General features: G+C 35.8%; 1 pseudogene; it reads left to right on the plus strand.

Moving 5' to 3' along the window:
• Nucleotides 1-5,026: 5,026 nt before the first annotated feature.
• Nucleotides 5,027-18,750, plus strand: LOC141552871 (large ribosomal subunit protein uL6 pseudogene; annotated as a pseudogene).
• The last annotated feature ends 6,143 nt before the right edge of the window (nt 18,751-24,893 follow it).

The following is a 24,893-nucleotide window of genomic DNA, read 5'->3' on the forward strand; positions in this document are numbered from 1 at the left end:
ATATGGAGAATATGAAAAGACTATAAGAAAATATCATTTAAGTTTATAAAAGGAAGGGGTTGAAGGTAAAGGGTAGATCACCTGGTGTCCTAGGTGTAGACCACTTGAAAGACCAAACCTATAATAATATCATGAACATTGTTTTTGAGAAGAAAGGTAGAAGTCATTGGCTATGAAGAAAAGCAAAAGGGACTACTGAAAGTGAAGCTGACTACACTCTCATGGAAAGGATATAGCTTTTGGATCTATGTGACTGCTATATATCAATATAGTTAAGGATTGATGCTAGAATCATATCAAAATTAGCTATTAGTGAGTAACCAGCCCATCAACTATTTAGAACAATGCCTCAAATCAATATTGTATGAGAAGACAGTACAATTATAAGAAGATGTTACATAAAAGTACAACTTCAGCCTGACCTTTTCAAGCAAGATGTTAATGCCAAAAGATGGGAAATGGAAAAAAGCAAAGATATTGACATTGTTGATCACAATTTCCTGCAGACATTTAACTGATCTAAAGCAGTTGCCACAATGAGGAAGCCAAACAAGCACAGAAACCACCTCCAGCAGCAAACACTTATCTCCTTGCCAAGGAGAAAGACATAGCAGCCAAGGACAACACTGGTTTATGGCATGAGCTTATTTGCAAAATGTTTTGGAGGAGAATGCTGGAAGATTATGAAAAGTATTACTTCACAAAACACCCAAAAGCAGTAAGAAGGAAAGTGAGGCAGCTGCAAATTTGGTATAAAAACAATCAATCCAGACCACCTCAACATGCAGCCCAGATCTTTTCAAAAGCATTTTTATACCAAACTGAAAAGAAGATAAAAGTGAATAAAAAATGGAAGAACATGTTTGTCAATATTTCTTGAATGATCTGTATTCATCTTCAGTGACAGTAGGAAAATCCCATGCTTTATTTCATAATCCTAGATATGGATACTGAAGAAGATAAAATCAGAATCAAACCAAGGACACACTGAATAATTCCATGCTAATGGTGACAATATGGAAAGCATTATTAAGGGATCTAACTAGGTATCTCATAGAAAAAGATCCCAAAAGAATGGGGGGCGGGGATCAGATAATGCTACTACTCTGAAATGGTGATCAAGAGGATATAAAAAATACTCATGTGAATGCATACTTTCTTTCTCATCTTTGTAAATCATCATGAAAATGATCAATGTATATATATATATATATACCTATATATATATATACATATATATACCTATATATGGCAATATCCCATGTAAAGTTCAATAGAAGAACTCTTTTTTATCATTCCTAGAGATGGTGAAGTCTATCAGATGTTCTTAATTATAGAGGATATTATGCTAATTTTTTCAAGTCCCATATCAGACCACCTCCACAATGAAATTCAAGATTATTCAAAGTATTATGTTCCAGTTTTCATGAAATTTTTTTTTTTTTTTGCAGCAGAACACACTTTTGTAGTCACACAATTGACTAAAAGATGTATAGAATATGAGCCCTTGTTTTTATTATTTGTTGATCAAAAAATTTTTTTTGGACTCAGTAGAGAACAATAACCTTTAAAGGATATCCTTTATAAAGATTCCAAGAAGATCCTTTGATAAAGAAAACCACAGAGATAACCTTGAGTTCAGCAACTCTTTCTGATTATTGCCTACCATCAAGAGATGTAAAAAACAGGGAGATAGATACTCCTCCAAAGATATTTATCACTGTCATAAAATGTGTCCTACGAAGAGTTCAATGGAAAAGATTTTTATACCATTTCTGAAGATGGTAAAGTCTACCTGATGTTCCTGGTTGTAGAGGATATTAAACTGATTGTTTCAAGCTTCACAGCATGATACCTCTTCTGCAATGAAATCCATGATTACTCAAAATACTGGCCTAATAACCCACAAAACATAACAAAATGGATGAAAAATGCCTGATATCTATACTGTTAGTGATAGCACACTGAGTGCTTTCTAGGAAAAGCATGGCAGATAGAGGATGATTTACAGAATTTAATGGTGGATTATATTTGAAAAAATGTGCAGTACTTTAACAATGTCAAACTGCTTCCCATCACAAAAACTCATCCTTATAGCACAAATATTCTTCCCCCCCCCCCCTTAGGCAATTGGGGTTAAGTGACTTGCCCAAGATCACACAGCTAGGAAGTGCTAAGTGTCTGAGATCAGATTTGAACTTAGGTCCTCCTGACTTCAGGGCTGATGCTTTATCCACTGCGCCACCTAGCTGACCCCAACAAATATTTTTTAAAAAAATTTAATAGTATCTTTTTCTAATTACATACAAACATAACTTTCAACATTTATTTTTGGAAAGATTTTGAATTTCAAAATTTTCTTCCTCCTACTTCCTCCTCTATCTCTAAGATGACAAGCAATCTGATTTTAGATTTGAACCAATACTCTTCTAGTGTTATTATAAAATTAACTCTAGATGTGTGATAAATAGAGTTCTAGGCTTGGAGTCAGGAAGATTTGAGGTAAAATCCAGCCAGAGATACTTGGTTGCTGTGTGACCCTGGGCAAGTCTGTCTGCCTCAGTTTCCTCATCAAAGTTGAAGATGATCCAGAGGTCAATGGACAGATGCTAGTTGGGCACCAATAAGCTATATAGCATATTCCTAGGAACTGCAAAAACTAGCATAAGAGAAATATATAATTGAAAACCAGAGGGGTAAGTGGAGAGCTGTTCACACAGCAGGAGTGAGGTATTTCAGATAGATAGCCTGAGTCATGTTCTAGGAACCACAGAATATGAAAGAAAAGGAAATGCATAGAGGGAAGTCTCTTTCATGTTGGTCCTATTCTTTGGGTGTATTTAGAGAATAACATGGAAGGGAATCTCACAAGATGGAAAAGCATGTGTGGCTCTAATATATACTGTTAGAATAGCTGTAGTAGCGTAATCAAGACCCAACCAAATATTGAAATAAGTACAAATACATAGAAGATGGACCTATGGATCTGCAGTTAGGAAGATTTGAATTCATATCTAATATTAGACATTCATTAGTTTTGTGATCTTAGGTAAGTCACTTTATTACTTTCAACCTCAGCTTCCTTGTCTGCAAAATGGGGATAACAATGTTATCTACCCCACTTGAGTAAATGAGATAGCATACCTAAGGCTCTGGAAACCTTAAAGTACAATCTAGGTGTTAGTATTATTATGTGGTACTATGTGGAATGTATATTGTTATGAATCAATAAATGATTAAATTATTCTTTCCAGGGTCATATAGTTAATATCTGATAAGGGAGTTGGAGATATGATTTGAACCCAGATTGTCTCTTGCTTCTAGTCCAGAACTGTCTCCACAATGTGGCTCTTTTGTTGTTTCCTGACTTTGTGAACCATACTGTTTGTGGAGTTTTCTTGGCAAAGCTACTAGAGAGGTTTGCCATTTCCTTCTCTAATGGGTCCAGTGGATTCTTTTGTCAGGATAATCAGCGCTAACTGACTTGTCCTGGGTCATACAGCTAGGACGTATCTGAGATTGGATTCAAATTCAGCTCTTCCTGACTCCAGGTCCAGTGAACTCTACACTTCCCCAATGCATGTTAATTTAAATTAATGGAGTTGAACATCTTCATTTATTTGATTTTGATTTCTAAATGGTCAAAGGATAAAAAGTAGTATGTTTTCTTTGTGGAAACAGTATAAAGCATGGCAGTGAGGTTGATACTTTCTATAGGTTATGAATTAATTAGGTTTTTGTGGGTTAGAATATTGTTTTGATTGGGTGAATCTGTTCTGAGTTCCGAACAACCAACTTACTGATTGGATTCAATGTGGTATAGTGGACAGTGCACTGGATTTGGAGTAAGAAAAATCTGGGTTTAAATTTGACCTCAGATACCAGCTGCATGATCTCAGGCAAATCAATTTCTCTGTGTATCATTTTCCTCATTTGTGAAATGAGAGAATTGAACCTGATGATTTCTTAAGTCCCTTCGGGTTCTAAATCAATGATTCTATGAAATAACCTTTTGCATCCTGTTCATGATTTAGGGGTCTCTTGCAATAGGATAAATATTTAAGTACAAGCACTGACATAGGTGTGCGTGTCAATGTAAGGTTGGATTGTCTGGTGGTAGGCTGGAGGTTGTGCCAAAAGATGTACGTGGGTTACCAGACCACCCCCAAGCCTGTCTTCTGGTTTTCTTTCTCTCCAAGTTCTAAGGCAGTCTAATGGCCATGCTTTGGAATATGTTCAAAAATTACTAAATAAATTACTAACCATAAGCTCCCATTTCCCCTCCTATGAATTCTCCTCAATCTTAAATCAAAGAATTCAACAATTTACAGTTCCTAGGAAGGAATAAACATTTATTAAGTGCCTACTATGTGTCAGGTACCATGATAAACATTTTACAAATATGTTTTATTAACCATGTGACTTATTAAGGACCAAAAACATAGAAAACACAAAAATTAAAACTGTGTGTGGTTGGGTCTAAAGCTTATTAATTGTTTATTGAGTGAGTTCATTGAGTCTTATTATACACAGGACTTTAAATTCAGGGAATATAGAAATGAATAAGAGATGGTCTGTAAGGGAAACAATATATGGGCACAAATAACTTTAGCACAAGGCATGATAATTTTAAAGCCATGAAAAGGGGATAAAATGTTCTGTGGATTTAAATGGAATTATCCATTCTGGCTAGGGGGGATCAAGGAGACTTTATAGAAGTGTGGTATTTGAGTTGAACTTGAAGATTAGGTAAAATTTTAACTAGCACAGATGTGGAAGAAAGGATGTCCTAAGTGTAGCATCCCTTTATTCAATGATCTGAAGTATGGCTGAGATGATTGTATGAGGGACAGGAAAGATTCTTAGTATATTCTGATTCAAGGACTAGAGGTATTGTAACTGATTCTGAAATGATAATCTTTCACTTTTTTCCTAGTGGGAAAGAGCTGAAATCTTGTAAGGGTTGGGAAATATGCATGTACACTGAGGGAAGGACATAAGGTCTCCAAGGCATGTCTGCGAGATAATGGGGCCCGGACTGGGAGAACAGCCCTGCCTAAAGGCTTTCCGTGCTATTGCTACTGCTGCGGCTGCTGTCATTTCCCTGACTAGGAATGAAATGCTGAGAAAACGACTGAAGAACCATGAAGAAGCCGCATGGAACAGTTGCAGAATGACCAGCTATCCCTGGTGCCACGAACAAGACTGATGGCATTCCCACTTCCCATTCCTAGCTTTGCTCTGGGCCTCGAGCTCAACTCACACACACAGGCTTCATTTCTTTAAGAGTTTGTTCATTTTCTGCATTTGCCATATGTTAAAGCCAACTAGTTTTCTTTATCATTCACTGTATGTATCCCTAAGGAATTAAATGTAGAGGAGAGAAAATAGTTAGCAAGGTACAGAGATAGACAGAGACAGAGACACACACAGAGAGATACAGAGACACAGAGAGAGACAGAAAGAGAAAGAGATAGAAAGAGAAAGACAGAGAGAGAGAGAGAGAGAGAGAGAGAGAGAGAGAGAGAGAGAGAGAGAGAGAGAGAGAGACCCACATACAGTATTCTTTTTCTAATTCCTGATACTACTAGCTGGGGCTTGAGCTGAACAAGAGATTATATTGATATAAATCATTGTAGCTTTCTAAAAGCAGAGATAAATAAATGAATTTGGATGATCTAAGATATAGGATGAGCCTGTATTTTTCTGGAGAGAGTTTTGGTAGTGAGGTGGAAACAACCCTGTCTGAGACTGTGATCTCAGTCAACTTTGCTTTCCATTGTATCTCCAACTGGAAGTTCAAAAGAAGCCCTATGGTCCCCAGAGAGGCTTTAAGAGAGTGTTGAGTAAATAGAAAGGCACACCCACGGGGATACTTAAAGACAGGAGTGGGAGAGATTGGCTGTTACCTACATCAAAATGGAAGCCAAAGGAGTAAATAGCTAATTTCCTTCTTTAGTCAAACACCTTCTTCCCCAATTTAACCGGGGTAGCAAATTGCATAAACAAAGGTTCAGAAGGGAGAAAATGAAGGGTTTGTTGAAGAAACAGTAAATTGTTGAGTCTAGTTGGAGCATAATGCATTTGTAGAATACCTGTAGAAGATATGCCTTGAAAGATAGACTGGGGACAGATTGTGGAGGATCTGAACCATCAAACTCAGGAGTTTGTATTGTATTTTGTAAGCCCTGGGGAGCACTGAAGGGAAATGTTCAGACCTATGTTTTTAAAGTTTGGCCATTCCCCTTCCAGTGTTACCCTACTGAAGAAGTGAGAGAAGTGGGCTATTCCCTCCTATCTTTATCTGTAAGGGCACACAGGAGAGAAGTTTCTTAGATTACATGCTTCACCTTAGACTTGGTTTTAACTGAAGACTTTGCTTTAACTGAAGACTTTGCTGTTATTCAAGACATGTCAGAGAGATGGTAATTATAAGAAAGTATTATACCTCAGGCCACCATCTTTCACACTCATGAACTTCAGTATTATCAGGGGTTTCTGATGGGCCACTTAATAACCAGCATCCTCATAGCACTAATGTAATTAGTGCTTAATGTAAAGATAATTTCACTAAAAGCCAAGAGACCCATTCTCCCCTCTTCTACTTAAAAGCTGGGTGGCAGCTATAACTTAACCTCTCTGATCTTCAATTTCCTCATCTAAAAAATAAGGGAATTGTACAAAATGATTTCTAAGTTTTCTTCTAGCTTTGACATTTTGAGATTCATTGATTTTTAAGCCTGTCCTTTGTGGTTCAAAGGGCAAGCACTGTGGGGCTGATGCAGAAAGGGAAGGGGAGAATTGTCTTTGGTCTCCCCTCCCCCATCCCCTTTCCTTCCCTTGGCCCCGTTGCCAAGCAAATCTTGGGCTGGCACAGGGTTACAGTCTGCAATTGCTTTTCTTTTTTATCTTCTCATGTACATAGCTCGGCTCTGTGGAGTTATGTTACTGTGTCCCTGGGCCCTCTCGCTTAATTTGGGGAGGCAAACACTCTGACAGGGATGAAGTCTGCTTTTTCTAAGAGAAGAGCTATTTTTTCTGTGCTGTGACATTAACCCTTTTGCTGACTGTCTGGATTAGACTAGTGCTGATTGGTTTCATTTGAATGAAAATAAATAAAGAAAAAAAAGCCTGTGGGGCTAGAGACCCTATAAGGTGTCCTGGATTGTGGTATATTAAAACGCCATCCTGGTAATCCAGCAATATCTAAGTCTAAACACAAGGATTTTAAACTGCATGCAAAAACAATGACAGAGATTGTGTGTGTGGTGTGTGTGTGTGTAGGGAGAAATTGCAAGATTAAAACAGCAGCCAAAAGGCCTTTCTGCTGCCTCTGACACTAAATATTCTCTTATCACAAGTTACTCCAAAATTCCTTCACTGCACATCCCCTCCACATCCTGTGAGACATGTTTTCATTATCTCAGGTCTTGCCTTTCTGAAAAACTTGTTCCTGCCAACACATTTTTACCCTCCTCTTACGGAAACCCTAGATTTTCTCCTTCTTATGGTGATGCTCATTTGCCATGCCCCCTCTTCCTAACACCCCCCACAAAAGGTGGCTTAAATGCCAGTGGGCTTCCTGTGGAATTCTGCTGGCCTTGCCAAGCCTCCCTGGCTTCCATCTCCAGAGAAGTATTTGCAGAGCTCCCACCACAGGCAGGGCCACCTTCCCCGAAGAAGTCTGGCTCTGATTAGAGTGGGAGGGGAAGAAGGCCAGGTCCATGGGCCTGGCTCCTGCTCATATGAGAGGGAATGGAATTCAACTTCTCCACAATGGCTGAAGTCACAGGTCATGTGCTAAGGATGGAGCTGGCTCCTAGGAAGTTGTAACCCACATATTATGGAAAAAATTGGAACCAGGAAAGCAGAGGGCTCATAGTGGGGGCAGATTTTGCATCAGGAAACTACAGGCCAGGGGCTGGGGTCCCTGTTATCTCTAAGAAGTAAGAGGGTCATGTATGTACAGTCAGATGTATAGAGAGCAAAACAGCATGGCGAATAGCATTGAAAGATATCTAGAAACAAGTCATTCATGGGTTCTCAGGTCTTTTCTTCCTCTTTACCACCCTCGATAGAAGCTGCTGCCCAGATTTGCTTCTTATAACAAACCTACTGTGCAGAGCCATAACTAGGATATGACAAGTGGGACTTAGCCCCAGGTCCCTAAAATCTAAAGGGTACAAAGATGTAAAATAATGATTTAAAGAGATTATGAAATTTTAAAACTTGTTATATTTACATTTTGACAGCACTTTCACTCCTTCAGCAGTGTAGAAACTTGTTAGCAAGAATAATTAGTTAAACTAAGAAGCTACCATATGGCACAATTCTTCCCCCAGTGTCTGCACACCAGGTGAATTCTTCTTGAGCTCAGTTTTGGCCTGCTCCTTTCTTGGTGGAAGCCAGTAACTTAACAAGTATTTAATAAATAGATACTACTCTAAAAGGTGGGATTTGAAAGAAGCCAAGAGGCAGAGAGCATTCCAGGAATGGGGGAAGGTATCTTGATGGTATCCATGGTGACACCCTGACAATCTAGGGTCTCTGCTCCAATGTGGCAGTGTCCAGGTCTGTCCCTCCCTGGAACAATGTCCAGGATCTCTCCTCTCACAGGACAGTGTCTCAAGGTATTCCTTTAAGGCAGGGGTTCTAAATCTGGGTCCAACTATCCACTAAGCAGAGTGGGGGAGGAGAAAGGAGAAATCCCAGAAAGATTTTATGAATTTGAATTTGGAATTTTTATATTTCAATAACTATCTCAATGTAATTGGTTTATTTTGTAATTCTGTGTTTATTTTAGGCATTTAAAATGCTATTCATGCCACAAAAAAGTTAAGAATCTTCACTCTAAGGATTTGTGTTTCATCAACTGTAAAAAGGTGACAAGGATGGTCCCTACCTCAAGGAATTGTGCTGAGGATCAAATAAGTCAAATTTGTAAAAAGCACTTATCATAGTGCCTGACATATAGTAGACATTTTGCAAAAAGTAGCTATTATGATGTTATTTTTATAAACCTATACATTATAGTATTTGTAAAAGATATTTTTATTTTTGTATTATTTTATTTTTATAAACCTACACATGTTTATGGAGCATCATCAGTTTATCAGTGAAGTCTTCTACTAGGCTGCACTAAAGTAGGGGTGTGGGAGATGTATAAGAAATGGATGAACCTGAATACTGTGAGTTTAGGAAATCATCTTCTCTCCCCTTCCAACATTTAAAAATAAGTTTTAGAAGTAAGATCAAAGAGACTACAAGCATTGTGTAGATTCTGTCTCAGAGGATACCTAGTCATTTTCTTGTCCCACCAAGATAGTATGGTGATTAATTAGAGAACATTTCTAGGAGACTTAATCTGATTTAGGGCAACTTGTGAAACTTTAACTTGTTTCAAGGTTAGGATACTCTCTCCTCCAAAAAAAAAATCACTTGATATCCTATTCCTATTGCTCAATCTTTCAATTAAGGAAAATACCAAAACTTCAACTGATAGGCTAATATTTCCTCCCCTTTTTATTGTTTTTGTTACATACTCCTAGGCAATGTAACATACATCTATACACATATATGTATCATATACAAATATGTATATATTTGTGTGTATAGGTGTATATATTTACACACAAGCACATATACATTCCCATCTGTATATATGTATCAACTGTATATATACAAACTATAGTTATATACATATATATATACATGTATACATATACATACTGTATATATACACACTATATATATAGCAAATATAACGTGTATTTATGTGTGCTTATTTTTATCTCCTCACTTTCTATTAGTTTTATATGTGCTTTTATGTGTACTTCTCTCCCTTTTTAGAATATATTTGTTATCAGAGATTGTTTCACAATATTTATGTGTAAATATTTATTACATGTATATATATGTATGTGTGTGTGTATTAGTTAAAAGCTAAGTAGGTTAGAAGAGCCTAGCAGTTAGGAAAATCAAGAAAACTTCATGCAGAAGAAGACACTTAAACTGTTTCTTAAAGGAAGGGTCAAAGGAAGACTTAAAAAAAACATTAAAGACAACTGAGAATATTCATAGGTAAAGCAGTAGTGAAGAAGTTATGGTGATGCATAAGAGAGAGAGGTGATGGCAGCTGGACTAAGATTCCAGAAGATACAGGTGGGAATGGGGAAAAGGGCACAGGTAAGGGATTAGGCTTAGTGAGGACTAAGAATAGGCCTTCTGTGACCAAAAGGAAGGAAGAATGTGAGTGATGACAAGTTGGAAGAATGGAAGAGGGGAACTGAGGTAATTTATGTTGGCCCAAGTCTTTTCATTTAAGTAGGAGGCTACATCCTCTGCTGTTGGTGTGAAGGTTGGAAAATGATAGGAATGAAGAATGAGTTTGCAACAATAGCAGTGGGGAAAGAGCCAGAAAGTTGGCAAGGCAGTCTACAATTACTTTGTACTCATCTCAGGAAAATCCTCAAGCCCTTATCTTTTAGTTCTCAAAAATGTGTGCTTAAATCTTTCAGTTCATTTGAATACATTCACAAGTCATTGAAATGATCAGTGAAGGTATTCTTTACATTAGGGCAGACTGCAAGCCATCTGTCTTCTGATCTTGTATGACTGTTGTCCTCCCATGAATTTTCTAATGAGAATCTCCCTAACATGCTAGAGTGATTTCTCTGTCTCTGTCTCTCCATCTCTGTCTCTACCTCTTTATTCTTTGGACATCATTGCAGCACCTGTATTATCCATCTATTATTCTTCAATCTTGCTACATACTACCTCTTTTCTAATTCATATTAGAATCAAGGAAATGTGAATTATGCATGTATATATATATTCATGTATATACTTATGCATATATATATATGTGTACTTGCCACCACTTGCATGCATTTTTTGATTAATAGTATACTGCAGCTTACATATGTCATAATGTATTTCTCCAGAGAAGAATATTAAGGGCTTTGATGCAATTAGCACAAGGTCATCCACGAAAGGAAAATCTGGGACAATCTTCAGGCTTTCCTTCTTCCATTTGGTTTTATTTTTTATTTATTGACAAAGGAGCTCATCACTGTCATCAAGAATGTTTTGAATAAATCTTGCTTTATAACACCATTGACATCAACATAAAAAGAAGATTGGCAAATAGTTATCTCTATGTTTACCTTTATCAAGGAACCTTGGGTGATCTTAACACATGCATGATAGCTACATTTTTGGAAAGGAAACTTAAGGCTACATTTTGATCTTTTGAGTCAAATGCTTCATAAAAAACAAACAAACAAACAAACAAAAAACAATCAATATTCCCAAAGAAATCTACCATTTTCTATATCTTTCAGTCTGTTATCTGATTATGAAGATGCATTCTCCAGTAAAAAAAATTTAGGAAATTCTCATCCTTCCTTTTTATACATTTATTAAAAGTACCCCTGTAATATTCATTTTCATAAAGATTTTTTTTACAGATATATAGTATTTTAGTTCCTTCCAAGATGTTCTCTTGATTGCCTTTTTTCTCATAATGATTGTAATGTTTTTCTAGTCATTTGTCATTATTTCCTTTTTCAGATATGTTGATATGTTGAAAATCAATCCTGTGCTGTTTTCAAATGAAATATCTTAAGTGTGATTTCTTCAGTGTGATCTTGGTTTGGTTTAACTCTTCATTTCAATTTTACCTTGAGTATTAATATCTATTTCCTCATATAGCACTTTGGAAATAGTAAAGCTACAATATAAATAAAAAGGTTTTATTGTCATTGTTGGAGAAAATATTTTATTATAGAAATGTTGGCAGACCTTTTCTACTTTTTTTGGGGGGGGGGAAATGAGGATTATCAATTTGTTGTTTTTCCAATTTCATCCTTAAGTGCTCTTGGCATGGACTTGTTTAATTAGGCCTTATACCAACCTTTGGGAAGTTTTATTTTTCCATTCACTACCTCTTATTATTTTATGAGTGATGTTGCCCACAATCTTTCCCCATCTTTCTTTATAAGATTTTGCAAATAAATCTATTTTCTAATACTGTGTTGCCCTTGGCTGCCATATCTTTCCAGTTGGCAAGGAAATTAAATGTTTTCTGGCTGAGACAGTTTCAAGATTTTTTGGTTTCCTCATTGCTTTACTTTGGTTAAATTTCATAGGAAATTTTTATAGCAAATGGTGACAATCCATTTTTTTCTTTCTTTTTTATTTGGGACATTAAATAGCTTATTTAAATAGATACATTTGGGACTGTTTTAATCATGCCATATTTTCTCTCCTCTCTTTATTCATTTGAATTTGATGGTGATTTTGAGTCAATAGTCTGACAATATACTGATAACTTAATTAAAAATGAATCCAATATTAGTAAAAATTTGCTGTTGTTAAATTAAAATAATCAGTATTGTTTTTTAGACTTTCTTCTTGAAGAAAGTCTCCCTGGTTTCTATGTCTATGTCTATATTCACTTGCATACATTACATATGGCTTCCATGTGGTCTGCCAGCTTCCCAAATATATTTTTTTGTTCTTCTTCCTATGCCTATTTTTCATTTAAGTCACCAAATTTTAAAACATATGCTGATTTAATGTGGAATCTATTGGTAGGACTATACTTGAAGCCTTTCTAGCATTGTTAAAACTTTCCAGAGCTTTCATTCTATTGGCATAGCCTTTGAGAGTGCAGGACCACTGTCTTGCTAGGGTGAGATATCAGAGAAGGATTTTTGTAGATATTTATATTTTCCATTCACATTTCTGTCACTTAAAATTTATAAGACATACACACACATATATTATGTATATATATACATATATATATATATATATATATATACATATATAATTAATAAACATTTATAAAGCACCTATTATGTGCCAGACATTGTGCTAAGTGCTGGGGATATAAAAAGGAGGCAAAATATAGCAATTGCCCTCAAGGAGCTTACTATTTAATGGGGGCAACAGTATGTAAGCAAATATACATATATATGCATGTATTCACTCAAGTTATATGTAAGATGAATGAGAAATAATAGAATAACAATATTCTAGAGGACATCATAATTAATTGAAAACTAGCATTCCCTATCTCTGTTTCTCCCCCTCTCTATGCTTCTCTTTTAGTTGATAAGGAAACAAAGGTTCAGAAAAATTAAGTGATTTGTCCAAGGTTATATAGCTAATAAAGGTCAAAGCTAGAATTTGAACTCAGGTCTTTTGGCTCTAAGTCCTGTAGTATTTATTGCCACTCCCAAATTCTGTCAATTCTAGTTTTTCAACGTGGGTTATGTTAATCTCTTCCTCTCTATTCCTTTTGTAACAATATTAGTATAAATCCTCCTTACTAATCATCTGGAATTATTTCAACAGCTTTCCAACAGATCTTTCTGTCTCCATTCTATACTCTTCTCACCTTCACCCCATCCATATATATTGATCTTAGAATTATCTTCCCGATGAAAATGATTATATTGTTCTTCTCAGTGATAGTTTTGTTGGACATTTAAGCCCTCATTTCCAATCCAGAATGATTTTTCTAACCTTATTTCATATTATTCTTCCTCTATAACTTTGGTTATTTATCTGCATCTTCCCCCCAAATACCCAACTCTTTCCCAGGTCTGTTCATTTGATCACAATACTTTATGCCCAAAACATGCTTTCTCCTCTTTTCATCCATTGACATCCTACCCATTTTTAAAAATCCAACTCAAATGCTACTTCATCCTATGACTCCCTTATTCCTCAGTAATGACTTTTTGTAGTTCATTTAATGTTTTTATTATGAATTTAGATGATAAGGGATTTGGAACATTTAAGTTTAAAACTGATAGTGGTTTGTTGTCTATGCCTTCTTTCAACATAATGTAGTTTCCTTGTTTATCATTTTTATGTTTCAAAAGTTTGCTTTTGCTTTGTCTGATGGTATGAGTTTTTGATTCATTTGATGCATAATACATATCTCCAACCTTTCATTTTTATTCTGTGTATGTCTTTGTTTTTAAAATGCATTTCTTGTAAGCAACATATTGCAGAGTTTTGTTTTCTTATCCAATCTGTCACTCTTTTTTTTCCTGTTTTGTTGGATGTTTTAATCCATTTACATTTAAAGTTATGAGAGTCAGTCTATTTTCTCCCATTGGAGCTTTCAGCAGTGGTGTCCCCTTTTGCTATTGAAACAAGATTTCACCCTTTCTTTCTTCTCTTTTCAATATTTCTCTTTGCCTCTTCATCTATTCTCTTGAAGATCTCTTCTTTCTGAGAGACTAGAAGAATTAATTTCCCTTCATTGTTAGCTTTTGACTTGATCAAGGTACACCACATACTTCATAAGCATTGATTTGCTTATAGGTGCATTGTTATGAGATTTAATCCATGATTTTTCAGGCCTATTTCTCCATCATTTCTATTTACTTCTGTTTTCACCCTTGACTTCTCTTGTAAGACATTTCTTACTAGTGTCTCTGTTGTTATTTTGTTTGTTGCTGTTCTTGGCTGCTATAATTATATATTCTTGTATTTCTTTTGTTTAGGGGTTTAAGATACAAATAATCAGATCTGAGTTTCTTTCTAGGAATGTTTTGTACATCTCTTTTTCACTGAATGTCCATCTTTTTGCATTTATGGTTAGGCTCAGATTTGCAGTGTATATCACTTTAGGCCACACTATTAACTTTTTTGCTTTTTGGAACACATTATTATATTCCTTCCTATGGGCTTCTGGCGGGTGTAGAATTGTCTTGAGTTATTCATCCTTTCCTTTATATTTGAAGGTTTTCTTGGTAAGATTTGTCATTATGGATACAAATTTTTTCTCATATTTCAATTATTTTTGTTCTGAAAGTCATAAATTCTGTTATTATAATTCTTATTTCACTTTTAAACTATTTGGACCAGAATACAGCTGTTCTGTGCTTTCTTTAGAATCTGCAAGGTCTCCTTTATCATCAGGTGTTGATTAGTTGTCTGAATTCTTTTATTTGATCTGAAGGCCATGTCTGCTTATGATCAGGGTCTCAGAGTTTGCTTTCTCTTTGGTGAGCTTGGTGATTTCAAGGTTTCCCCCCTTATTTTCTCTTATTTCTCACTTTCTGACTCCTTCCCCATTTGATGGCAGTTTCCCTGAAGGTTGGATCTTAAAGAGTCTTAGTTTCTTCTCACACCTAAGCAGATCATGGATCACCATCCTCTCAGTCTCTGACTTAATTGTCTGGGGGGACAAAACAGGCTCTATCTGCTTGCTGGGCACTTTCCCCTAAGCTTACTGGAATGCTACAAGTCAGACTAATGTGTCCTTCCTTTGCTATCACTGTTCCACAGCTCATTGACTTGTCATCATGTAGTATTGCCATGATATTGCTATAACATTCTCAGCAAACTTTTGCTCCCTGGAGTTTGGTTTTCCTCAGTGGGGTGGAGAGGGCAGGGTGGAGAGTCATGTATAGTATAGAATGACATTCTCTTGCAGATGTGTAGGTTGGCAGATGTGCATGGTGGCTGGTAGGGGGAAAAATGTAGATGAGGGCATGTTAGGGCTTAGGAATTATTTACTTTATTTATTATTATTTATTAATTAAGGTAATAAAATTATTCTTATTTATCTTAGTTCACTGAGGGTTTTTTAAAACCATGTTTGAGTTTTTAGCCTCCTAAAGCATGGAAGGAGCTGCATTATCTTTTCTGTATAATTCCAATTTTGGAGAGACTAAAGAGATCATGAAGATCAGAAACATGTTTGGTACTTCATTTTGTTGGTTGTATAATCTAGAAGTTCAAGGACTTTGCATTGCTCTGACACAGCTACTGGGCGATACTATATATTAGAGTTATGTGTATTTAGATCTTATTCCTCTACTACACTGTAAGCTCAATGAAGGGAGGGCCATCTAAACTTTGTCTTATCCAGATTCCAAGACATTGTAGAAAGATCTATCTAAACTAAGACTTACTTAATCTTAATGATGAGGAGGATCACAGAAGCAAATTAATTTTTTCGTGGTTTCAATGGGTCCTGTGATTCTTGGAACTACAGCATATTCTGGACAAGTACTAAAACTAGGAAAACCCTCAAGGCAAGTTCAGTCAATTTTGGTCTAAAGTAAGCCAACATCTATTAAACAATGATTGAGTTTAGTGAGAAAAATTGTCTCTAGGTGTTTGAATTAATTTATTTACGTCTTGCCCTAAATTATATTCTATTTAGATGTCATGTTAATATTGGTTAATATTTATACTCAGTTATTTTAATAAAGATCTATTTGCATAAGAGGAAAAAGTTTAATCGAATTTGATTAAAAAGCATGCCATTCTACTTTTTAGATTAACTATGCCAATGGGAAGCCAGATTGTTTGAACCTTGAAGACAACTAAGGTAATTTGTCCACCTGCTTATGAAAAATGCAACAAAAATGAGGCAACCCCTGATTAGTTTGTAAACTTCAAACTATAAAATGATAGCCAATATTAGATTTTAAAGGTATGGACTGGATCTCATTTTCTAGACTGTAGTACAATACTTAAGCTCCTAGATAAAGTCATCACATATTCAGACCCCATCCTTGCCTAAGCCTTCTGGCAATGGGAGGAGACAAAGTGACAAGGAGTTTGTGAACTAGCTTGTTTTTTCAAGAAAAGTTCAGAGTATCTTTCTTCCTTCTCCTTAAAAGGATAAGGTAGCTGCTTTAACAAAGGAGAGATAGAATTAGAAATAGCTAGATATAGATATAGATAGATATATGTGTATGTGTTTAGAGATACACATACACATGCACATGTACAAGCATGCATACAAAACACATTTCTGTTCCAGTGTCCTTTCCCAAGCAATAATCTACGAACAATATACATATATTCAAAACCATCTTAGTGTTGGTATCCTTAAAATACCATATCCCAAATTATAGCCAGAATCTCAATCTTAGATCTGGTTTCTTAACTTTGTCTATTTACTGGGATAAATTTTTGAGGACTTCTCTTGGGATTAGGGGTTTCTCAAAACAAAAACTACCGTCAGTTTCCTCCAGAATTCCCTTGGGAGTGATAATATAATACTTTTAGAGCTGAAAGAATCTTTAGATTATCATATAATTATTAGACCAAAGAGATTCCATTTTGGAACTAGTCCACCATTTTGTAACTATAAAAGGGATCTAAGTCTTTGAATTTTGTATTCTTCAAATGTTTTTGACAACCCTTTCTCCTCCCCACCTCTGCCCTTATCCCCAGTACATTAGCACATACTCTGATCTAATCACAGTTTGACTATTGCATTCCTACTTTCCTGTTTTTGCTGTGTAAAAATTGTTTAAAAACCAAAGAGCCATGAGCTCCAGTTCCTTAAGTTGACCAAGAGCTTTGGATCTGATTTGTCTCTGCAGCTGCATGCTTTGCTAACTAAATCATTGTCTGGCTGTAGCTTGATGTCTTTATTTTATATAATACAGCTCAATTCATTTTACAGATGAATGATTTGAAACCTGGTGAGGTTAAATGACTTGTCCATGGTCACACAGGTAGCAAACATCAGAATCAAGAATTAAAGTCAGGTCATCTGAGTTCAGAACCAGCAGAGCACTCTCCACTGTCTCATGTTGCCTCAATCTAGGAAGTTGTTCAATCTGCCTGCTGAGAGCAATCACTCCAGATCATTGGGTCAAGACCCCATAGGTTCTTAGAATTGTTGCTAATCTAAAGTTGGGCCAAAGGAAATAAGCAATGAAAATAAATGAATCTTGCAAAGCAAGATGCTCAGAGCATGGGTAAAAAGTTGGTGACATTAGTGGGATCCTCTGGACCCTGGCTATTTTTTCCATGTGTCTTTCAAATTCTTTTTCCTCTTCTTGGGAAACAGCACAAGCAACCCTGGATCTCATGTGCACTCTTTGAATATATTTTTCACCCAAGAAATTTCTGATTTCAACAAATGAGCCATTCTCTTGAATAACAACCTTGATGGGGAAATGCTATTTCTTCTTTCTCAATAAAGGCTTCTAGAACCATCAATTTCCCTTTCCCTTCCCCCAACTACCTTTCTAGATTGAAATTTTGGGAAATTATTCCTTTACTTTTAGCCATATAATATGATGACAAGTTTGGAATTTTCTTCTCTTTCATATCCAGGGAATTAGTACCTTTCTTTTACTTAAAGAAGGAGGATAAGGAAAAGAAACCATTACTTCCTCTTTTGGCCTATTTATCCCCATAAGCAACCAGACTATTGACATTCCAGAAAATGTTAATATCTTTCTTGAGGGCTGAACAGTTATTGAGAAGAGAGTCAGAAGAATCTTCTGGAGGAATTTCAATTGTATCATTGTTGAACTCAGTCTTCTTGGGGGAAAGAAAAAAAGGCTCCAGGTAGACAAATAGCAGAGAAATTAAAAAGAACTTTCAATGGTGCACAATATGTATTTGTGTACAAAACATGATCAAAAATGTTACCCTGGGTTTTCGTTACAAGAAAAGGTCTGTAAATGTTCATTTCCCCATCAAAGTTGTTATTCACAAGAATGGCTCACTTGTGGAAATCAGAAATTTCTTGGGTGAAAAATATATTCAAAGAGTTCACATGAGACCAGGTGTGGCTTGTGTTGTTTCCCAAGCCTAAAAAGATGAGTTAATTCTTGAAGGAAATTATTTTGAATTTGTATCAGATTCAGCTGTCATGATCCAATAGGCTACCACAGTAAAAAAAAACAAGGATTTCAGAAAATGTTGGATGGTATTTATGTTTCTGAGAAAGATAGTGCAACAAGCTGATGAATAAGTTGGGAAAGATGCCAAAGGCTGGGTCCTGAGGAGTCAACACTTATTCAGATGTCAAAATAAAAATCCTTTTTTTGAAGGAAAAAAAAAAAGAAAGAGAGAGAGAGAGACTCCATTAATTTCCATATATGAGAAATGGTCTTTAAAATCCATTTACTTAGAAACTTCTGTCTGGGAAAAAATATTTGCTCACTTATCCAGGGCCAAGTAATGAGTTTTGTACAGGGAATAATAATGAATAGACTTGGAGTCAGGAAGACTTGAATTCAAATGTCATTTCCCTTAGCCTCCATTTATTAACTGTAAAATGAAACTAATAATAATAACAAATAATAATAATAATAATAATAATAATAATAATAATAATTGTTTTTATCTCCCTGGGTTATTGCAACATTAAATGGGATCATATATATAAAGTGATTACAAGCCACTTGATATATACCTTATTACATAAAATAAAATGCTATAAAGTAAAACAAAACCAACAACTTCCTTCATGAGCTTGGACTAGTAGCTACGTACATCTTTAGAGGTAGATTACCTGGAGCTCAGATTCGCCCTTTGGAAGCCAGGCTTGCTCTGTGGCTTTTCTGGAGATGAGGAGACATATGTGTACGTGTTGATGTGGGAGATGAAGGTATGAAGGGAGAAAAGGAGACCCCAGGGGCGCCAGGAGCATATTCTGATCCAGCAGCCCTTCCCCGTGTGAACAATAATCTAAGAAAATTCCCGGTGACAATGCTGGTCTCTGATTAAAGAAAGGTTTTCCATACTCAGAGATTCCCAGGGATATTCTGTTAAGAAGACTCTCAGTGATGAACTCCCCATAATGTGCAAGACACTGAGTAGAGCATATAGAAAGCAGTTCCAAGCCTCAGGATAGAAAGAGTCAGTTGTGAATAATGTGCTGTAGCCCTTAGAGGCATTCATGGTGCAGAAATCAAATTTATAGAAGTTTTCACTGCACTATAGTTCCTGGTATTTAACCAGGCACCACTGGTTAAGCTTTCAAAACAGACTCAGTATCAAGATACATGTGGAAATCCTATTAACAAATCATAGGATTTATAGGTTGGCCTGAGGGACTAAGTTCATTGAAGAAGTGGGGAAAGGAAAAAGAATATCAAATTGGAATTCATTTCACTTAGGTGAATTCTGCAACCTCTCTTTACACTCAAACCAACCTGTTATACATCTTTTTTCAGCATGTCAGAATTTTTTTCTTTTGTATTCTAGAAATGTTTCATCATTTTAGAATATTTTGGTTTGCTAGAAAAGGCTTGGCATTGTAGAATATTTGGATTTTATAAATATTCCAGCATCTTAAAGTGTTCTGGATTTCTAGAAATATCCTTTCACAGAGACTGAGGTTTCCTGAAACTCCTGTGGCTCTGAGCATACAGGGTTTTGTTTTGTTTTTTTTTTTGCATGCAGTAAATGCTTAATAAATATTTGTTGACTGAATGGATAAATGCTACTTTTCTGCACACTATTTTGAAACTGACTCAAAATTTCCCCAAGGCAGTCTTACACAGACTTATACTACCTACATCTGCCTATTTGCTGTCTTTGATCTCTGAACGAAAAAAGGAAAGAAAGAAAAAAAAAAACAATATTTATTAAGCATTGACTTTGTGCCTGGCAAACTGATAGATATAAATATAAAATAATGCAATCTCTGCCTTCAAGAAACTTATTTTTTACATGGGGGGGGGGGAAGAAAACACATCAAAGGGAGCTAGATCTGCACATTGATGTTGATCCATTATACAGTATGCCATATCATGAGGGCCATCTCTACTCATCCTGACCTCTGTCTTGCCCCTGGGCCCAGATGGCTCTGGAGGACTTTTGTACAACCCACTGTCACTAAAGTCCAATCCATTTGCATATCATGGCATCACCTCCCTGAAGTCATGATTGTCTTGTGAATGGAGGACAAGCAACCTCTGTGAGTAGAAAGAGAATGAAAGGAAGAAAGGAAGGAAGGAAGAATAAAGAAGACAAAAGAAAGAAGAAAAAAGAAAGAGAAAGGAAGGAAGGAAGGAAGAATAAAGAAAAAAGAAAGAAGAAAAAAGAAAAAAGAAAGAAAAAGGAAGGAAGGAGGGAGGGAAGGAAGTGAAGAAGGGAGGAAAAAAAGCTCTGCTGCTCCACCCTCAATGAGGCTGCTCCTACTTACAGAGGTTGTTTGTCTTTCGTTCAGTTTTTGTTTCAGTTTTCCTGTCAACTTAGACATGTGAAGTGGTATCTCAGAGTTGTTTTAATGTACATTTCTCTAAGCAATGACAATTTAGAGTATTTTTTCATAAAGTTTATATGACTTTAATTTCTTCATTTGAAAATTATCTGTTTATATCATTTGACTATTTATCAAATGGGGAATGACTTGTATTCTTATAAACTTGACTCAATTCTCTAAATATTTTAGAAATAAGATTTTATCAGAAGCATTGACTGTAAAAATTGTTTCCCAGATTCCTGCTTCCCTTCTAATCTTAGTTGCATTAGTTTTGTTTATATAAAAAAACTAGAATATAGCATTTAAGGATTTTCAAAACACTTAAAATATCCAACTTATATAAAATAATAAATTATCTCATTTTTCTTTGTAATAACACTTATTACCCCTATTTTACAGAAGAAGAAACTGAGGCAGAAGAGGGTAACTTGCCCAGAGTCACATTTGGTAAATATTTGAGATGGGATTTGAACTCAGGTCTTCTTGATTCCAGATCTAACACTATCTACTGAGCTACCTAGAACTTTATTTCCTTGCATACTTTTGTACTAAATATTTCATTGGATATTTGTTCCAAGGGTCCTTAGACATCATGAACAAATCTTGTGTAGTTGCTTTTAGGACCATCATCCCCTACTTAACTCAATGTTAAATTTCCCAAACAGTGTCTTCTTTTTTTTGCCAAAGATTCTAGGAGGAATAGTCTTTGAGGAAATGGAGTAGAAAGAAAACTAGATTTGAGGTCAGAAGTTCTGAGTTCAAATCCCAGCTCTCTCCACCTACTGGTCTTGTGATCTTGGGCATCTACTTTAAGCTCTAATTTTTCACTTATAGAAACCCTATGACCCTGTGTTAGTTAGACAGAAGGCATTTGGGCATTTTCCTAGCAGTTTGTAGAAGCTGGGGAAGCTATCTTGCCCTTTTTGGGCTGGGGAAAGATGGGGGTGGGGGCTAGGTACATTGACTGCTCTTTGGGGCACCTTTGCCTGAAAGTCTGGAGCTAAGACAGTGATCAGTCTGCCTCTGAGAAGTCTAGTGTTGGTGCTTGTGGTCTGGTAGGCTCTCAGAGTCTGAAGCTTCCATATGTCCTTAAAAGCAAGGATTGTCAGATACAGGGGGTGTTATTATTTTCATCTGTGAGCATTCATGGAGCCTCTCTAGTAATCTGTCCCAGATGTTGTATGTAAAAAGGTATTAGCTGTGATTCCTGCCCTCAGGGTGATTATATTCCATAGGATCTAGGGCAATATAATACATAATCATAGAGACTTTGGTCTTCCTCTTTGTTTTTTCAATTTGTTGTTGAAGAAGCTTATGAATAACTTTCCTCATAACACTCCTAAAAAGCAGATAAGGCAAGTATTATTTACAAGTTTTATGGATAAAGAAATTGACATTTATGGATAATTTGTCCAAGGTCACAATACATTGTCAGAACTGGAATTTGAATCTATGTCTTTTTATTCTAAAATAATTACATTTCCTACTATATCATGCTGTTTCTTGGAATTAAGAACCTGAGATAAAGTGCTTATAATATGTTTGCCAGACTCTTGAAGACTCACACCATCTCCTCAGTCCCTGAGAATTATTATGGATAGTTGTAGTTAGTCTGGAGTGGGTAGAGTGCCAGTCTTGGAGTCAGAAAGACTCATGTTTCTGAGTTCAAATTTGGTTTCAGACTATTTATTAGCTGTGTGACTCTGGCAAGTCACTTAATTCTATTTGTCTCAGTTTCCTCATCTGTCAAAATGAGTTGGAAAAGGAAATGGCAAACTACTCCAGTATTTTTGACAAGAAAACTCAAAATGGGGCCTCAAAGTCAGACATGACTAGTCAAGAAAACAAAATTAGCCTAGCTTGCAGTTGAAACAAATCTGCTTCCCCTAACTTAGGTATAATCCTGTTTTCAGAGGAGTAAAATATTTCTTTTTGTTTTTCCATCTTCTGCTCAGATCAATCAGCGTAATTGGAAACTCCCAGGAGTCATTTTTACCAGTCTTGGCTAAGTGAGTTCCTGATCTAAGAGTCCAATCCAGCTTTGACGGCATGTTGGGCTTAGCCTTCCATTGCCTTCAGCCCATTCTGTTCTGATAAACAAGAATCTGCTCTTGAAAGATTGGCCTAAATTCCAGTAGACTTGTGATGGAAAGCGCCATTCGTATCCAGAGAGAGAACCATGGAGACTGAATGTGGATCAAAGCATAGTATTTTCACCTTTGTTGTTGGTTGTTTGCTTATTTTTTTTCCTTGTGGTTTTTTACCTTTTGTTCTGATTTTTTTCTTACACAGCATGATGGATATGGAAATATTTAGATGAACTGCACATGTTTTATCTATATTGGATTGCTTGCTGCCTTGGGGAGGAGGGGATAGAGGGAGAAAAAAAATTGGAACAATGTTTAGCAAAAGTGAATGTTTAAAACTATCTTTGCATGTATTTGGGAAAAAAAATACTATTAAAATGGATCTGGAAAAAGAAAGACTGTTCCATACCCCAAACAAATCAAAGAAAGAGAAAAAGAACCTATATGGACAAGTATATTAGAAGAAATTCTTTTTGTGGCAGCTAAAAATTAGAAACTAAGCGAGAGCAGAAGTAGGAGAACAATTTATATAGTGCTAACATTATAGGAACAGTGATCAGAGAAATAATAAACCACAAGTCCAAAAGAATGAAGATGAAACACACTACTTGCCTTTTGACAGAAAGGTGATGAACTCAAGATATAGAAAGAGACATAACTAATAGGGGAATTTGTTTTTCCAGATTATGTAGATGTATATTAAATAATTTTTATTTTTTGTTTTAAAATTTACTCCACAGGGGAAGTAGTAAGAGGAATAGAATAACTTTTAAAATGCTTGTTATTTGAAAAAACAAAACACATGGAGAAAAGATTAAAGTACTGCTAAAGTCTTTTCTAATTGAATAGTGGATAGAATGCTGGATTTGCATTTAGAAACCTGTATTCAAATACTGTCTCACATATTTACTAGCAGTGAAACCCTGGATAATTTCCTTTCTGAGCTTCAGTTTCTATATCTGTTAAATGGGAATAATAATAGCACCTACTTCACAGACATGTTGTGTAAAGGAGATATTATTGGTAGAGCACTTAGCAAACCTTAAAGTACCTTATTACTATTTTACATTAAAAATCTATAGTTATAAACTCTCTAGTTCAATCACTTAACTTTAAAGATAAGGAAACTCAAGCCCACAAAAATTAGTGGTTTGACTAAAGTTTCCCTATAAAACACTAGAGCTAGAACTAGGCAGCTAGGTGATCCAGTGGATAGAACAAGCAATCTGGAGCCAAGAGATCATTAGTGTTTAGTTCTTTTCAGTTGTGTACAGCTTTTTGTGACCCCTTCTTGGGTTTTCTTTGAAGGTACTGGAGTGATTTTACATTTCATTTTTCATCTTATTTTATAGATGCGGAAACTGAGGTAAACAGGATTAAGTGAAATTTGAACTCAGATTATCCTGACCCTATTCCTGGGACTATTCAGTGCACCAACTAGCTGCCCTTAGAGTTCAAATTTGACCTCAAATACTTACTAGCTTTGTGATTGACAAATTATTTAACCTCTACACCCCTCAGTATTTTCATCTATAAAACAGGAGAATCATAGCACCTACCTTCCAGGGCTTTTGTGAAGATGAAATGTGTAAAGAATTTTTCAAGTATATATATATAATGATCAGACCCTAGTTTTCCTCCTTTAACTCTGGCTAAGTCTTGATTCTCCAAAGCTAAAAAATGGAAAAGACTTGTTATCTTTCCAGCAGGGATTGTATGAGGGACCCAGATTTAATATACACCCAAAGCTGCAATTTCCTGAGCCTCTAAGAGGGGGTACCTAAGCAAAGGTATTACAGAGAATTTTG

Source organism: Sminthopsis crassicaudata, chromosome 2 (assembly GCF_048593235.1).
Source record: "Sminthopsis crassicaudata isolate SCR6 chromosome 2, ASM4859323v1, whole genome shotgun sequence".
In the NCBI taxonomy this organism is placed as follows: Eukaryota; Metazoa; Chordata; class Mammalia; order Dasyuromorphia; family Dasyuridae; genus Sminthopsis; species Sminthopsis crassicaudata.